The sequence below is a fragment of the Poecilia reticulata genome, chromosome 20, assembly GCF_904066995.2.
Source record: "Poecilia reticulata chromosome 20, P_reticulata-male-v2, whole genome shotgun sequence".
Taxonomy (NCBI): Eukaryota; Metazoa; Chordata; class Actinopteri; order Cyprinodontiformes; family Poeciliidae; genus Poecilia; species Poecilia reticulata.
In genome coordinates this window covers 9,685,417-9,690,467 of record NC_088849.1, presented here as the reverse complement: position 1 = coordinate 9,690,467, position 5,051 = coordinate 9,685,417, and the positions used below count along the sequence as shown (strand labels likewise).

The 5,051-nt window shown below is 41.2% G+C and overlaps 1 long non-coding RNA gene across 1 annotated transcript; it reads left to right on the top strand.

Moving 5' to 3' along the window:
* The first annotated feature begins 3,206 nt into the window (after positions 1-3,206).
* Positions 3,207-3,828, top strand: LOC145549331 (uncharacterized). Its single transcript, XR_014085258.1, has 2 exons — positions 3,207-3,504; positions 3,579-3,828. It is a non-coding gene; the product is annotated as an uncharacterized LOC145549331 (long non-coding RNA).
* The last annotated feature ends 1,223 nt before the right edge of the window (positions 3,829-5,051 follow it).

The following is a 5,051-nucleotide window of genomic DNA, read 5'->3' as shown; positions in this document are numbered from 1 at the left end:
CTCAGTGTTTCATGTAAGTGATCCTATCAGCAGGTCATGGTTCAGCTGTTTCTGATCAATAAAGTTCATGTGTCTCATTTTCCTCAGATGCTCCTAGAAACACCTCAGCATCCATCAGTCCATCAGGTTTGGTGTCAACAGGTAGCTGGGTGGAGCTGAGCTGCTCCAGCAGAGCCAAACCTCCACCCAGATTCACCTGGTTCAAGAACAGCACACATGGATCCTTTAACGTCTCTTCAGGGCAGGTTTACAGCTTCAGTGCTATTGAGCCGGGAGTGTTTTACTGTGAGGCCACAAATGAGCTTGGTAGTGAAGGATCAAAAATCATCTGTCTTGACATCAATGGTAATGCCTGTTTTTTTAAAAACATAATTTCATGTCTACTCATAATAAATATATATACAGGTCCTTCTAAAAAATTAGCATATTGTGATAAAGTTCTTTATTTTCCATAATGTAATGATAAAAATTAAACTGTCATATATTTTAGATTCATTGCACACCAACTGAAATATTTCAGGTCTTTTATTGTTTTAATACTGAGTATTTTGGCGTACAGCTCATGAAAACCCAAAAGCCCTGTCTCAAAAAATTAGCATATTTCATCCGACCAATGAAAGAAAAGTGTTTTAATACCAGAAAAGTCAACCTTCAAATACTTATGTTCAGTTATGCACTCAATACCTGGTCAGGAATCCTTTTGCAGCCTTCAATGCGGCGTGGCATGGAGGCAATAAGCCTGTGGCACTGCGGAGGTGTTATGGAGGCCCAGGATGCTTCGATAGCGGCCTTAAGCTCATCCAGAGTGTTGGGTGTTGCTTCTCATACTTTCTCTTCACAATATCCCACAGATTCTCTAAGGGGTTCAGGTCAGGAGAGTTGGCAGGCCAATTGAGCACAGTAATACCATGGTCAGTGGTTTTGGCACTGTGAGCAGGTGCCAAGTTGTGCCGAAAAATGAAATCTTCATCTCCATAAAGCTTTTCAGCAGATGGAAGCATGAAGTGCTCCAAAGTCTCCTGATAGCTGCTGCATTGACCCTGCCCTTGATAAAACACAGTGGACCAACACCAGCAGCTGACATGGCTCCCCAGATCATCACTGACTGTGGGTTCTTGACACTGGACTTCTGGCATTTTGGCATTTTCTTCTCCCCAGTCTTCCTCCAGACTTTGGCACCTTGATTTTTGAATGACATGCAAAATTTGCTTTCATCCGAAAAAAGTACTTTGGACCACTGATCAACAGTCCAGTGCTGCTTCTCTGTAGCCCAGGTCAGGCGCTTCTGCCACCGTTTCTGGTTCAAAAGTGGCTTGACCTGGGGAATGCAGCACCTATAGCCCCTTTCCTGCACACGCCTGTGCACGGTGGCTCTAAATGTTTCTACTCCAGACTCAGTCCACTGCTTCCACAGGTCCCCCAAGGTCTGGAATCGGCCCTTCTCCACAATCTTCCTCAGGGTCCGGTCACCTCTTCTCGTTGTGCAGCGTTTTCTGCCACACTTTTTCCTTCCCACAGACTTCCCACTTCATACAGCACTCTGCAAACATGCTATTCGTTCAGAAATGTATTTCTGTGTCTTACCCTCTTGTTGAAGGTGTCAATGATGGCCTTCTGGACAGCAGTCAGGTCAGCAGTCTTACCCATGATTGCGGTTTTGAGTAATGAACCAGGCTGGGAGTTTTTAAAAGCCTCAGGAATCTTTTGCAGGTGTTTAGAGTTACTTTGTTGATTCAGATGATGAGGTTAACTGCTCGTTCAGAGAAACTTTTCATGATATGCTAATTTTTTGAGACAGGTATTTTGGGTTTTCATGAGCTGTACGCCAAAATCATCAGTATTAAAACAATAAAAGACCTGAAATATTTCAGATGGTGTGGAATAAATCTAAAATATCAGACAGTTTAATTTTTATCATTACATTATGGAAAATAATTAACTTTATCACAATATGCTAATTTTTGACCTGTGTGTGTGGATTATATATATATATATATATATATATATATATATATATATATATATATATATATATATATATATATATATATATATATATATATATATATACAGATTGATTACAGCTGTGTCTTAGGAAGGCCACATGCATTAAAAGACCAATTTGAAATGTGCTGTTTTCTTAATTTCTGCGGTCTGAGAACCAGTCAGTATCCTTTAAAATGTGGACCAACATTTAATGGCTGTGCAAATCTGATGGATGGATATTTTAAGAAATAAAGGAATAGCCTACTTTATTTTTTCTTTATTTTTATTTACTGTCGGCTGCAGTAGCCCCTCTGTTTTCGTCTCCCATACTGAGCTGCCGGCTATTGGTAACTCAGCTGCTCCAGTTTCAAACTCTTCTTATTAAAGTAAGAGTTAGAGAGGTAAATATAATTTGAATATTGGCTAACTTAGACAGAAAAAGGAGCTAAATCTATTAAAGAAATGTAGCAGTTTAGTTAGTTTTGATTTCCAAAGCATAAGGTGGCAGTTTATCATGATTCAACATAAGTAATAAAATAACAAACTGTGGCCTCATTTTTATTGTTAATGCGTTTCTTCCTATTGAGCAGTGAAAGTAAATAAAATCTGTGACATGTCTTTTGCTTTATAAGTCCAGTATTTACTTACTGGAGGGTTTTTTGTGAGTGATGCTGAGCCACAGCTAACAGCTAGCTCCTCTCTCCAGCCGCTCTAACGCAGCTTGTGTCATTCAGCGGCGCAGCTGTTGCTCCTCCTTGACTTTGGACTGAACCATTGTTCTAATAATGGTGGGGGGGACCTAAAAATTAATTCTTATGCTTTTCTTAGATGAATGGCAGATTGTCTTCGTTCTTTGTTTCTATTGCCTTTTTTATATTGATATTGTTTCAATACAAGGATTTCTTTCATTATTTCTTTTGCTGGGACAGTTCTAAACTTTCCGAGATTGGGGGTCCGCAATCCCCCCCACTCTCGCGCGCCACGGGATTTACACCTATGTGTAATCGGAATCTTGATACGCGACAGACCCGAGGGATTAAACACTCAACAATCATGTTTCTTACATATTTATATATGTATAAATATGTACATATTTATACATATAAATATGTACATATTTATATGTACATATGTGCTCTATGTGACACACACATAGAACATCAGTTAAATGTGTGTCTAATGTGTTTCTAATGTGTGTCTAATGTGAAATTTCAGATGCTTCTCTGACTCCCAGCATTAATGTTCCCTCTGACCTGAAGGAGCATCACTCTGTCACTGTAACCTGCTCAGCTTCACCTCTGTGTCCAGAGGTGAAGCCTTCTGAACTCACCTGGAATCTCCAACAAGTTTCTGATCTAAAACCAGAGAAAAACACAGATGGAACCTTTACAACTAAAATCCAGATGAGATTCACTCTGTCAGACACACATGATGGATACAACATCACATGTTCTGCCAGATATCCTGTGATTGGAGGAGACAAGACAGCAGAGAAAGAAGTGACTCTCAGTGTTTCATGTAAGTGATTCTATCAGCAGGTCATGGTTCAGCTGTTTCTGATCAATAAAGTTCATGTGTCTCATTTTCCTCAGATTCTCCTAGAAACACCTCAGCATCCATCAGTCCATCAGGTTTGGTGTCAACAGGTAGCTGGGTGGAGCTGAGCTGCTCCAGCAGAGCCAAACCTCCACCCAGATTCACCTGGTTCAAGAACAGCAAACGTGGATCCTTTAACGTCTCTTCAGGGCAGGTTTACAGCTTCAGTGCTATTGAGCCGGGAGTGTTTTACTGTGAGGCCACAAATGAGCTTGGTAGTGAAGGATCAAAAATCATCTGTCTTGACATCAATGGTAATGCCTGTTTTTTTAAAAACATAATTTCATGTCTACTCATAATAAATATATATACAGGTCCTTCTAAAAAATTAGCATATTGTGATAAAGTTCTTTATTTTCCATAATGTAATGATAAAAATTAAACTGTCATATATTTTAGATTCATTGCACACCAACTGAAATATTTCAGGTCTTTTATTGTTTTAATACTGATGACTTTGGCGTACAGCTCATGAAAACCCAAAAGCCCTGTCTCAAAAAATTAGCATATTTCATCCGACCAATGAAAGAAAAGTGTTTTAATACCAGAAAAGTCAACCTTCAAATACTTATGTTCAGTTATGCACTCAATACCTGGTCAGGAATCCTTTTGCAGCCTTCAATGCGGCGTGGCATGGAGGCAATAAGCCTGTGGCACTGCGGAGGTGTTATGGAGGCCCAGGATGCTTCGATAGCGGCCTTAAGCTCATCCAGAGTGTTGGGTGTTGCTTCTCATACTTTCTCTTCACAATATCCACAGATTCTCTAAGGGGTTCAGGTCAGGAGAGTTGGCAGGCCAATTGAGCACAGTAATACCATGGTCAGTGGTTTTGGCACTGTGAGCAGGTGCCAAGTTGTGCTGAAAAATGAAATCTTCATCTCCATAAAGCTTTTCAGCAGATGGAAGCATGAAGTGCTCCAAAGTCTCCTGATAGCTGCTGCATTGACCCTGCCCTTGATAAAACACAGTGGACCAACACCAGCAGCTGACATGGCTCCCCAGATCATCACTGACTGTGGGTTCTTGACACTGGACTTCTGGCATTTTGGCATTTCCTTCTCCCCAGTCTTCCTCCAGACTTTGGCACCTTGAGTTTTGAATGACATGCAAAATTTGCTTTCATCTGAAAAAAGTACTTTGGACCACTGATCAACAGTCCAGTGCTGCTTCTCTGTAGCCCAGGTCAGGCGCTTCTGCCACCGTTTCTGGTTCAAAAGTGGCTTGACCTGGGGAATGCAGCACCTATAGCCCCTTTCCTGCACACGCCTGTGCACGGTGGCTCTAAATGTTTCTACTCCAGACTCAGTCCACTGCTTCCACAGGTCCCCAAGGTCTGGAATCGGCCCTTCTCCACAATCTTCCTCAGGGTCCGGTCACCTCTTCTCGTTGTGCAGCGTTTTCTGCCACGCTTTTTCCTTCCCACAGACTTCCCACTTCATACAGCACTCTGCAAACATGCTATTCGTTCA